Raw genomic sequence first — 14,083 nt, 5'->3', positions numbered from 1 at the left:
CAGTTCAACATAATATATGTTAAACATATACCAAATGTTTTGTACAACTTGGTGAGATTAGCACAACTGGCAAACTCTTCAAAAAAAAAGGCCACGATGTCACATTGGCTTGGAAATAGAATCTGGGCTGAAAATAGAGAGAAAAATAAAAGTTCTCTTAAGGTCAAGGGCAACAGCTGAACAGCCCTGGGGCTACCTGTTTCAAAGGATACAGTGTCTAGTGTTTATAGATGAAATGTTGGTTTCTATGGGGGGAGGGTGATCACAGGAACAAATATCCCTGACACCCAAACAAAATAATCCCAAATAAAATGAATGATGTAGCCCACAGTAAAAAGGGAGATAACTATTCATGGGAAAAATGCATGACCTCACTCTTTCAGAATACCCAGTGATTCATCAGCGTTTTCCAGCTTTCTTGCCTGCTTGCTTTGAATCTCACAGTTCTGTCCCTTTCTCTTTTGCCCCCAGGGTTAGATCACTAAACTGAAGGTCCTGGGGTTTGAGAAGGATGTTAAGATTTAAGGAAAGCCCATAGTTTGTGAAAATACTTCTTTTCAATAATTTAGAGGCAGTGTCTTTCTCAGGAGCTAAATGTTATTATCTTTGCTTCTTTTCCTCATTATTATTACTATTTGGTCTCTGAAAGGCTATGTGCTGACTTCCTTGAAAAAGAAGCCTCTATGATCATAAGGAAAATGTTATGGAAATGTATTTATAAACAGGAGGAATCAGCTAAAAATATCATTACAAGCAGGCTAAGTTATAATTTTAAATTGTGGCACTTGCAGAACCCTGAAGTGCTATCAGTCCATCTCCTTCTTTGGAAAAGGCACCATAGTTTAATCAAATAACTGTGAAACCACTGCCTTGAAATCGCAACCAAATTGTTTGTGCAGTGTTATGTATCTAAGGGAACAAGTGTGTGGACTTCTAGTATTACATTATTAGTTTCTTTAGAGCAGTGTGCACTTCAAAGATTTTTCAGAATCTAGTAATGCTATGTTACGCAGGGCCCAATTACCCCGCGGGTAGAAGCTCCAGGCTTCCTGCTATTCCACCTCTTCTCATCTTGGTATCTCCTGATTATTTCTGATTTAGGGCTCTGCAATGTGGGATACAGGAGAAGAAGGGCAAATCTGTCTGGTTTGTTCTGCCAGGCATTTACAACTTTCTACAAAGGATGATAAAAACACTACTGGGGAACAAAAAAGTTTTTGATTAAGCCACTGCTTTCAGCTATACTCTACCTGTGAGTCTCAGCATAAGCCGTACCTTGGTGCCTATTAAAATGCAGATTCCTGTGTCCTGCTTCCTGAGCTCCAGCTGTGGTACCTTTGAGATCTCTAATTTTTATTGGGAATCTGTGGGCCTGAGGGTTACACTTTGAGGAACCCAGCACTACAATGTTCCTCTATCAGAAGCCTGATCTTTAGACATCAAGTCAAGCCAATAGATTTTCATCTATGCTAACTGAGAAATTTCTAGAAGCATCATTTCACTGCTGCTCAGTGGTTCAGTCCCGTCAAAGCTGCTGGTACAGCTCTGGCCCTCAAGAGTTCCAAGTAATCCCTCTAAAAGCCTATTAACAATTAATGATCTAAAGAAGTGAAGAGGGGTGACTTACAAATTACGTATTAATACCGCCTCTTCATTTGGCTGGCTTGATGATACCAATGTAGAGAAAACCCTGGTTATGAGCATCCCCCACCCCAAACCTGAGGCCCAGATAGATGACAGACTTCATTTGATCTTTCTCATGCTGTGCCCTCATGCCTTGGGAACAACCAAAGACATGGGAGGATGAAGGTTGGGGCAAGATTCCATAGTGCTTCTCTTATTTCAGAAGTATCTGCATGCTTCCATGGTCTGTGGGTCTCAATGACCTGTGTCTACCCACATTTCTGCTTGGCTCCTGGCCTTGCTGTGGCTGCCTGGGCAGATAAAGCACTTTGTTTTCACTCTGAGAGCTTTCCTTTCTGCTTATTTGCAGTTTTATCACTCTGTACCCCATCTGATTCAGACTGACTGCTTACAACTCGATGCTGTCAGCACTATATTCATTTATACAAGTGGGCTGAGTGTAAATATTCTGAGGTCATTTCCTGAGATGGCTTCACCAACCAAATGACAAGTTATTTATTTCTATTTGTTGTTTCTTTAGGGAACTCAAACCTGGGATCACTTTGTATGCTTATTCATTATATTTAATAAATATGATGCTTATTTTTTGTAATCAGCATTATTTAAGGTGTAATTTGCATACAAAACATCCCCATGTGAAATGTACAGGTTGGTGACATGTTCTTATTTTGAAAGAATAATAGTCACTGTTCACAGTGATTTTGGAGCCCGAGAAAGTAAAGTCTGCCACTATTTCTATTGTTTCCCCATCATCTAATTGGCTGGCCATGAAGTGATGGGAATGGATGCTGTGATCTTAGTTTTTGAACGTTGAGCTTTAAGCCAGTTTTTCCACTCTCCTCTTTCACCTTCATCAAGAAGCTCTTTAATTCCTCTTCACTTTCTGCCATTAGGGTGGTATCATGTGCATTAGGGTGGTATCTATATCTGAGGTTGCAAATATTTCTCCTGGCAATCTTGATTCCAGCTTGTGATTCATCCAGCCTGGCATTTTGCATGATGTACTCTGCGCTGCTGCTGCTTGGTCGCTCAGTTGTGTCTGACTCTTTGGGACCCCATGGATTGTAGCCCACCGAGCTCCTCTGTCCATGGGGATTCTCCAGGCAAAAATAATGGAGTGGGTTGCCATGCCCTGCTCCACGGGATCTACCCAACCCAGGGATCAAACCCAGGTCTCCTGCATTGCAGGTGGATTCTTTACCATCTGAGTATATAAGTTAAATAATCAGGGCGACAATATACACCCTTGAATTATTCCTTTCCCAATTTTGAGCCAGGCTATGGAAGAATAATAGATACACAAAAAAAGATGCAATGGTAGTACAGAGTGTCCCATTTACTGTTCATCTAAGTGCCCTCAGTTACATCTTAAAGAATTATATCAGGAAAACTGTGTTACTATGAAATGTGTATATCATTTGATGTTATTTTATCACATGTAGAGACGTATAGTCACCACCACTATCAAGATACATGCAATAATGAAGCTGAAGAAACACAAACACAAAATCGGGAGCATACAAAGTAGACAAAGCAAGTTAAGCTTTGTGAATGATAACATAGTCTCTCGGTTTAAGCTTCAGAACTGACGATGAAATTCCTAGCATCCAGGGTGAAAAGGAAAACATGATAAATGGAATAGCACTCATTATTAGAAAAGAGGATGCCTGCCAGTTCTTCGGTGAAAAGAACTTTTTTCTGCTGATGTTAAATTTAAAAGAAATAACTCAGAAAAATTTTTACACAGACCATACTGGGGTAATGGTTAACATTCTGAGCTAACATTTCTATAGCAAAAGCAAGCACAGATTTTATTTAGCTGGCTACTTTTCTTTGTGACTATTACTCACAAATCCAAAAGCAAACTATTGATGCACAATTTCCCAAGCTAACAAATAAGACACATTCTGTGGCTAGCACTTGAACAGAGCATAAAAAAGGCTATGGGATGAGGTGGCTTCTATGGACAGAATTACTATGACTCAGTGTCTATTTCTAGTTTTCCTTTTCAGCTTTTTATGAATGAATGAGGCCATGTGTCCAGGTATGGCCAAAGAGCTGTGAGTATGGCAGCTTATCTTTTCAAAAGAAGGCTTTTGCTAAAAATATGACACTCATATTCCTCTATCAGAAGACTAGGTCTAGCTTTCCTCCCCTTGAACAATACAGATGGGCTTTGTAGGAGAGTATGACTTCAGATGTTAGCTTTTGCCTGGCCCCCTCAGTTAATCTGTTTTTATCTCTCTTCTTGCACTTTTATGAGTCTTATACCAACATATATACTTCCCTGGTGGTTCACTGGTAAAAAAATCCACCTCCAAATGCAGAAGATGAAGATTCAATCTCTGGGTCAGGAAGATCCCTTGGAGAAGGAAATCACCACCCATTCCAGTATTCTTGCCTGGGAAATCCCATGGACAGAGGAGCCTGGTGGGCTATAGGCCATGGGGTTGTAAAAGAGCTGGACACAGCTTACAGACTAAGCAACAACAATGCCAACACATAAATTCAACCATCCTGAAGGAGTCATGCTGGAGAGAATGCATAGAGAAACAACACAGAGATGAGGAATTCTGTCCAAGGCATTCTAGCTCTTCCAGCCCAGAACTCTTCAAGTCATTCAAGTTTAAGACCCACATATGAGAGTAAAGAAGCCCTAGAGATGAACTGCAATTTCAGGAAAGGAGGTTAATTTAATATTTATTTGCAAGGAAATATAAGCAAATTACTTAGACTTCCTAGGTCTAGAAGGGTGATTGAACTGCAAACTCCTACGCTATTTGCAAGTGTTGGCAAAGAATGTCACAGCATCCTACATACTAGTGTCAATTTTGAATCATCTTAGAGATCAGGAAATATTAGGGATCACTTGAAATATTAGGGGAAGAGAATCATCCATTCTTATAGAAGACCCTCTTCTGAATAATCTCTGTGGAGGCAACAAATACAAAAACAATTTCAACAAATATTTCTGATAATTTTGATTGCAATGAATTTTTTTATAAGTGTTACTTTTCTGAAGCTTGTTTTTCTCAGTCTTTCTGTCTAATTTTTTAATGCTTTTCTTTTTTGTTTTATCTTCTAGACCAAAGTTGATTGTGAGTACTTGGTTGACCACAAGATAATATATTAGGGCTGAATAAGACTTTAATGATCATCCTGACCTAAATCCCAAATGTTGTGACAGAGGAAATTTGAGATTGAAAACATTCCCAGGGGCCTGACTTTAATTGTAACCGGGGCACTGGACTGTCAGTGCTGTCTGACTTCAGAGTTGCCAACTGACTTGATGGATATGCATTGAACAGCCTTTGCATAGATGACTACGTGACATCTGAGTATTCCACAAAAGGCTGAGGAGTAGGAAAAGAAGAAATTGCAGTAGTCCATCTCTGCTGGTCACCTGTGGAAATCCCCTTCATGTTCCTCTGACTAGTAACTGAACCAAAACAAAGATCAACATTGATAAACTTGTTACCGAACACCTACTTCCAATATGACTGTTCATCTCTTCTGGGAAAAAATGCAAGAACTATTATGTAATAATTACCTGTAATAGCTGGTTACTAATCCCAGAATAGAAAAATATTGTTTCCTATACTTTGTTGTATTTACATAAGATAAATAATTTTGAAACTAATAGCTATTAATCTCTTTTTAATAGCATTCTGTTCAAAATCACACAAATTCAGAGTTCTTAAATTGGTTGTATCATCTGTCTTTCTGATAACATATTTCTTATTCTTATGTTTTTTTTTTACTGTTATATTAAAATAACATTATTTTACTCTTATGTTTTAAAAAGTTAGATTTTAGGAGATTTACACATGCTCAAAGCATCTTTAAATGCCATATTCTCAGAGATTTTTTTTCTTATCACCTCATCTCCTTTTCAAAATAAAATAGCCCTCTCCTTTGCACTCTCTGATCACACTAGTCTTTCAGAGCTTTCACCCCGAGCTGTTATGATTCTGTTCAGTACAGTTTTATATTTCTCTGCCACCAGTCTGTAAGATCCATAAAAGCATGAACAATGTCTATCAACTTCATCATTATAGGTTTATAGAGTAGCTGGTATAAGTATTTGTTAAATGAAGGAAGGATCCACTTTCAGCTCTAACACTATCATTTACAGGGTCTTCTCGAATAGATAATCAATAAGAAAACTTATGGAATAAGATTGCAGTTAACACAATGTAAGAAATCAAATACCAGGCTCAGATGAAATCATAGATAAAACATAAATGATAGGTGCCATAAAAGTTGAGTGGGTAGGATGATCCCTTGGTAATTGTTTAGAGGATAATCAAGTAGAAATTCGAGTCTGAAAAAATGGATGCAGAGAGGAGTAGAGAAAAAAATAGCATGAAAAAATCCAAGAGAAAAATAGATATTCTGCAAATAACAGAGGTAGTTCTATATGGTTATTCCATTTTAGAGAAAATATTCTTCTAGATGGCTTCCCTCATAGCTCAGTTGGTAAAGAATCTGCCTGCAATGCAGGAGACCCCGGTTCAGTTCCTGGGTTGGGAAGATCCCCTGGAGAAGGGAAAGGCTATCCACTCCAGTATTCAGGCCTGGGGAATTCGATGTCCTATACAGTCCTTGGGGTCACAAAGAATCAGACATGACTGAACAACTTTCACTTTCACTTTTATTCTTATAGGAACATCATGAAGTATGAGCATTAAGAAGTCATTTGTGGGATTATTGGATGTTTTTGAATGCTAGTGTCCAACCTCTGACTCATAAGCCCTCAAAAACACTCCCTGTTTTGAGCAAGCAAGTGGCATGATGAAAAAGTTCTACCAAGATGTAGTTGGCAGCTTAGTGCAAGATTGGTTGACTAGACAAAGTCTGGAGGGAGATGTGAGGAACCTGTTGAAATTCCATAAGCAGGGTAGAGGTAGTTGAAATAAAAAGGAATGTTATATGCATTGTGAAATATAATAAAATATTAAAAACTAATGGGAATTATAGCTGGAGATACATGGTAAGGGAAAGGAATAGGCAAAGAAGCTACAACAATTGGAAGAACTATTACAAAACAAACAGAATATGGGAAGCTAAGTATAAGAGATGATTTGTGTCGACCAAATAACAAATTATTGATTCTGGATTATCATTGACAGTGGGATCTCCAAATGGCCATATTTTGTAACCAAAGGTATTTTAATATTAGTCTGCAAGGGTAAAAATAGTAGAAATCAGTGGTCACTGGTTAGATTAGGTACAGTAAGATCTTGTATAGGCTCCACATGTCTTTGAAAATAATCAGGGTTCCCTAACAGTCAGATGAATTGACTTTTATATTTCTTTTAAATCAAGTTTATTGATGATGTTATTCAAAATTTCTATATCCTTGTTAGCTTGGCTACTGCTTGATTTGTCAAGTATCTGAGAGAGCATATTAAAATCCTTTTTTTTTTTTGGCTAAAGTTTCCATGCACTTTTAAAAATAATTTGTGTTCTTTAAAACCTATGTGCAAATTTGGTGTATTTCCTTTAAATGAAGCTTATTCATTGTGTTGTTTGAAACTTCTATATTTTTATTACCATTTTGCTGCTTAACCTATCAAGTTTCTCAAATAATTTATGGTCTAAATAAGCAAAATATATAAATATACAAAATATGATGTGATAAATTATGCTAGATGAATAATGAGAAAGAAATTCATACTGGAGGTATACTTCCAAAGCCAGTGTATAACAATTTAAGCATGAGAACTATTTGAAACAATAATGTATAACTCCAGGTGTACTGCTGATGTGTAGATGATCATAAATAGCTGTCAGATCCTAATGCTATTAAACACTGGAAATATCACCTTGGTCTTCTTTTCTCTAATTCCAAACTTCTCATGGTACCTTGCTTTTCAATTCAAATTCTTGTGTAGATCTGCTTATAGGGTAAAAGAAAAAGTAATGCTGGCCATGTTAACAGAAACATCCCAGTATTCCTGACATTATATTTCTTATTTTAAATTTGCATTCTTGTGTAAATATATTTCCAGAGGGTTTAATTATTCTGTATGCCCTCCCCTGCTCCTTCCCAGAGATACATCCGTTTTTCAGCTGCTGAATAAATCAAGCTCCTGAGATAAAAGCCATGAAAGCGGAGTTTCAGACCCTAAACCTTGGAGAATTCATCAAAGGAAATGCCACCTTGTTTCTCCAATGGCACCTCTGATCTCACAGCGTGTCCTTTTTTAGACATCTATAGTTATATGTGATTATCATAAATATTTTACTCACGGTTCTCTTACCCTCTTCATCTGAAGTCGTGATTGAAGTCAGCGGAATCGTAGAGCATCCTTATCCAAGAACAGTTCTTTCCCAGGTGAAGCTGGCTCTTTCTGCCTTGAAACCAAATTCAGTCTTCATTCTCACCATGAAGCATCTACTTACAGCAAAATCATCTGCAAATAATGTATATTTTTGCAGAGATTTTGTAGGGGAAAGTTGGAGAGTCTTATGTGAAACCATATAGAAGAAAACACTTATTTGGGCCTGGTCATTATTTGCGATCACTTCGACGTGCCCAAGATACCTTCTCCTTGGATTCAGTCCTCACAATGGTCCTCCTTTTGAAAATAAGCACTCCTGACTTGCTACCCTTGAGCTGTTACCACATCCCTGGGAAGGTGAGTCCCATGTTCTTGTCGCCCTGTGTGTACCTTCAGACATGTCAACATCACCTAAACCAAATGTGTTTGTGATGAATGAGAACTTCTCTGTGTCATCTTGCTATGCATACCCTCTCTCACATCCAGGTTTTGCTTGCGCGAACTGGGATTTCCCCAATTCACAGTCTACCTCGTATATCTGACTCCTATAAAGAGAGGCATTTTAATAGTTTTCTACTGTTGCATGACACATCGCCACAGACCTGACAGCTTAAATTTATCATCTCCCAGTTTCTGTAGGTCTAGGATTTGAGTACAGCATGACTGGGTCCTCTTCTCCAGATCTCACTGGGTTGAAATGAGGTGTCAGTTGATTTTGCAGTCTCACCTGGGTTCACGGTTCTATTCGGAAATCACTGCTACTAGTAGAATTTATTTTGCTAAAGCTGTGGCATGGAGATTCCATTTTCCTTCCTAGCTAATGGCTAGAGAGAGCTCCTGCGAAGCAAAGGCTGCCTGTATTTCCTGTCCTCATGCTTCTCACAGGCAGTTTACAATGGATGCTTGCTTTCTTCCAGGTGACCCAGTACGTGTCTCTCAGAGTTTCTTTCCTGTGGCTTACCAGAGAGACCTCTGCTTTTTTAAAGGGCCCATGAAATAAGGTCAGTCCCACCTGGATAATTGCCCTACCCCAAGCTCTACTGATTTAAGTCCTTTCATTCTTGTTGCTGTTAGGTCGCTAAGTCATGTCCGACTCTTAGCAACCCCATAGACTGCAGCACGTTAGGCTTCTCTGTCCTGCATTATCTCCCAGAGTTTGCTCAGACTCATGGACATTGATTTGGTGAGGCTTTCTAGACATCTCATCATCTGCCACCTCCTTCTCCTTTTGCCCTCCGTCTTTCCCAGCATTGGTCTTTTCCAGTGAGTCCACTCTTTACATCAGGTGGTCAAAATATTGGAGTATATATATATATATGTATACTCCATATATATATTTTTTCTGTTTTTAATTTATTTATTTTAATTGGAGGTTAATTACTTTACAATATTGCATTGGTTTTAGCCAAATGTCTGTAATTTCACCCTAAAATTCTCATAAGGATATATATATATGTGTGTGTGTGTGTGTGTGTGTGCGTGTGTGTGTGCTATGTATATATATATATATATGGTGATGGACAGGGAGGCCTGGCGTGCTGCGATTCATGGGGTTGCAAAGAGTCGGACACGACTGAGCGAATGAACTGAACTGAACTGAACTGATATATATATATATATATATATATATATATATAGTCCCTTAACTTCAGTATCCAAATTACTGCAGGAATTAACTGGGAGAAGGTGAACACACTGTTGGCTGGGAAACTTAGTGGGACCGTCTTAGAATTCTGTGTACCACAGACACAGTTACAGTGAAGTGAATAAAAAATCACTTAAAGATCCCTCACCTGCACGGCTTTCTCCAGGACTTCTAGGAGAGAGTCCTTTGCTTCTCTTTGCATCTTTACATAGACATATATTTTTATAATTTTCTCAAAAGTAATATATTTTGCCCACAATTAAGACAACAGACACTTTTCACTTTAAATTATCTTGATTTTGTTTGGCTGTGGTATTTTGGAAATCCAGCTAAGGGGAAGTTACAAACACTTTTAATTTCTTATACTGGGGAATTTTTATGTGGTGCCCAGTCACTTCTGTGCATTGGTTGGGAAAAGCCTGTTTGATTCTTCTGCTATTTGCCATGCATATACACTTGCCATGAACTTAAACTTGTATATACATATATATATGTGTGTGTGTATATATATATAATATATATAATTAATATATAATTGTATTTCCATTTTGAAATATTTATAAGAATTTTATGGTGAAATTACAGGCATTTGGTGTGGGGATGTATGATGGATATCTTTTTTGTCAAATTTAAATATATTGATTAAAGAGTTAAAAGAACATTCTGTTGAAAAATCAATGAAATATGAAACAAAAGTGATAAAGATGAGCAATGAAAATTAATAGAAATTATTCCTATATTGAGAACCAAATTATAGCCAAAACACATGCAGATTATACCAAATATGATAATTTATTAAAAGGAAAAGTTATATTTTAATATAATTAGTAGTCACTTCTTAGAATTTTGATAGACTAGTTAATGAAGAGAATTTAGTCATTATAAACACTATAAGAAAACAAACTTTTTTCGCTGATTTTACACAAAATACTGCTAAAAATGAACATTAATATAATAAGCACAAGAGTAATTAACACTGGACACTGAAAAGGAAAACTTGAAAATTCCTGAAATTGTACAGATATGACAGAAACTTGACAGTTTAATCTGAATCTGAAAACAGTTTTTAAATTTGCATGATACTTAAAAATAAAAACAAACTTTACCCACCCACAAAGATTGCTGGGTTTTCTTTCTATTCTCTTTATAGAAAATGATATTATAAGTTTATCTTAAGAAGTGATCAAAGAGTAGGAAGCCAAATCATCAAAACATGGAACAAAAACTCCATTAAACATTTTGGTTAATCCCAACATCTCTCTGATAGCTGGAGTTCTCTCTTTTGGACCCTATTGTTAGCCTTCTAGGTTTGTACTCATGTTCTACCGCCTTCTCAGAGCTGTGCTGGCAATGGATTGTCCTTGTTAACTTGTGCTTTCCCCTGAAAAGAGTGCCCATCCACATTTCTTAATCTGCTTTCTTCTCCTCTTTGGGGATCAGTGTGAACTGGCTGACTCTATTTTCATAGCTTTCCTTGAATTTCAGTAATTGAATTTTGTCTATATTGTTAAATGCGTAGCTAGAGAAAATGTTAACCTAGTCATTGCTACAAAAACAAGCACAAGTCCAAATGTGCCAAAGTCTCAATGCAATTAATTTCATCTTATCTTTCCCATAAGAAAAATATTTTTAAATATTAAATAAAAAAAAGAAGCAAGAAAGATCTAAAATTGTTAGACATTACCTAATTCTTTTTGGGACCATGAATTGTTATTTTCTGTGTTGTCCTAACAGAAAGAAAATGCTATGTATCTTGGAAACCTACGTCATCAAATTTGAAAAGCGTTATTCCTAAAAAAGCACCATTTACCTAATAACCATGACATTATATTCAGGTTTACATGGCAAATTCCTCACACAAAAACTCAGTAGTAGAATCCCCTGTGCTATACAGTAGGTTCTTGTTGGTTATCTATTTATTTTGAATACAGCAATGTGGGATTTCCCTGGTGGCTCAATAGTGAAGAATCTGCCTGCCGGGCAGGAGACTAAAGTTCGATCCCTGAGTTGGAAGATGCCCTGGAGAAGGAAATGCCAACCCACTCCAGTATTCTTGACTGGGAAATCTCATGGACAGAAGTGAAGTCGCTCAGTCGTGTCTGACTCTTTGCAACCCCATGGACTGTAGCCTATCAGGCTCCTCCGTCCATGGGATTTTCCAGGCAAGAGTGCTGGAGTGGATTGCCATTTCCTTCTCCAGGGGATTTTCCCGACCCAGGAATTGAACCTGGGTCTCTCGCATTGCAGGCAGACGCTTTACCCTCTGAGAGCCTGGCAAAGTACAATCCATGGGGCCACAAAATAGTCAGACACAACTGAAAGACTAAACAACAGCAAAAACCAAGTGTTCCTGACACACACTGACATTTGAGAACCACTGGATTAAGACATATCCCCCAGTTTTCAAATAAAGCAGTTCTTAAAAAAAAAATACAGCACTGTGTACATACTGCACAGCTGAAACTAACACAATATTGTTAACCAACTAGCCATTGCCTTCTCCGAATACTCCAGTATAGTTGCCTGGAAAATCCTATGGACAGAGGAACCTGGAGAGCTGTAGCCCTTGTGGTTGCAAGAGTCAGACATGACTTGGTAACTAAATCACCACCGAACCACCATACTCCAATATAAAAAAAAAAAAAATTCAAAAAGCTCAATAGTATTCATCATCCAAAGGTACTTATGAATACTTTTCAGTTTTCTAATAATTTTCAATTATTATCTTAACTATTTTTAACACATGGAATAAAAATATGTCTTGTATTGTTCAAGGTAAGCAGTAAACACACACAAGAGAACAAGAGTGTTGAGAAAAATAATCAATAATATCCATCATTTAATTTTTTTTTCTTTTTTATTACTTAAACTCATCTCCCCACCTTTTTGTAGCAGAGAGAATTGCTACTTGTCATAGTTCGCCATGATCAAGAATCAGAACCTTGCTTGACTGAGCTGTCACTGTCTTGGTTTACCACCATCCACACTTAGAACACTGTTCAAGTGTGTAGACTTCCCACTGTTTACTGAAATGACTTTCTTGTTAACCGTGGCAAAATGTTCAGTCCTGAAAATACTCTTCTGAAAACCCCCATGAACTCACTGGCACTCCAGCATAATGCACATTTAGAAGGATTTCTGTGACTCCTTTAAAATTTGTGGTTTATCACAAATTGCCCAAACTTGCCTGCAGTGCTGTTTATCAGCAGTAAATTATTTCAAGTGCTCTTCCTGTTAAAGCTTTTAATGTTCGGTGTGACTCCTTATGTTAATGTTCTATTTATTGCTGGTATTTCTGCTCCCATGAAACAAGGAACATTCATAAAATCTGAATTTTGCACAAAGGTTGCTTTTTCTTCAATATTGCATTTAAATTGATTCATTCTAAATATTTCCTCTATATTACTATAAATCTGATCTGGAGACTCATTGGGTAGATCAGTCACTAAAATGAATCAGATAATGCATTATACATTAAGGCAAAGTCAATTTAACCTACCACTAGTAAAAATGGATTTAGATGGGTGCAGTTTTTGTACAACATGCAATCTGTTCTGTCTGAGTGTTCGATCTTCTCTTTGGAGGTAGGGATAGACATAGTCTATGCACAAACATACTAAATGAATATATGTTTATGCAGGCACATAGATGATTCTTTGGTTTCCCTGATAAAGAATCTGCCTGCAACGTGGTAGACCTGGGTTCGATCCCTAGGTTGGGACGATCCCTTGGAGGAGGGAATGGCTACCAATTCCAGTATTCTGGCCTGGAGAATTCCACAGACAGTATAGTCCTTGGGGTTGCAAAGGGTCGGACACGACTACGTAACTTGAACTTACACTTTCAACCCCACCTCTGATCCAAACAAAGCCGTGAGTGGCGTTTATCTACACTATTTGGCACAGCCCTTCTATTAATATATATATATATTCCTAAAAGAGGGATGCTGTATAATTTTGAGAGGAAAAAAAATCCAGTTAATTTCTCTTCTTACTAAGGTAGATCATGTAGAAAGATCATGTATTTAAATAAATGATTTTGGATACTTTTGAAGATCAAATGCATTGTTCTTCTGAATTTTAAGTATTATCAGCCATAAGAGTTTCTTCCACGTTGTCCATTTTATTGGCATATAATTGCTGATAGTAGTCTCTTACGATCCTTTGTATTTCTGTGTTGTCTGTTATGATCTCTCCATTTTCATTTCTAATTTTATTGATTTGATTTTTCTCTCTTTGTTTCTTGATGAGTCTGGCTAATGGTTTGTCAATTTTATTTATCTTTTCAAAGAACCAGCTTTTGGCTTTGTTGATTTTTGCTATGGTCTCTTTTGTTTCTTTTGCATTTATTTCTGCCCTAATTTTTAAGATTTCTTTCCTTCTACTAACTCTGGGGTTCTCCATTTCTTCCTTTTCTAGTTGCTTTAGGTGTAGAGTCAGGTTATTTATTTGACTTTTTTCTTGTTTCTTGAGGTATGCCTGTATTGCTGTGAACTTTCCTCTTAGCA

The sequence above is a fragment of the Capra hircus genome, chromosome 2 (genome assembly GCF_001704415.2).
Source record: "Capra hircus breed San Clemente chromosome 2, ASM170441v1, whole genome shotgun sequence".
In the NCBI taxonomy this organism is placed as follows: Eukaryota; Metazoa; Chordata; class Mammalia; order Artiodactyla; family Bovidae; genus Capra; species Capra hircus.
Note: the sequence above shows the minus strand (reverse complement) of the source record.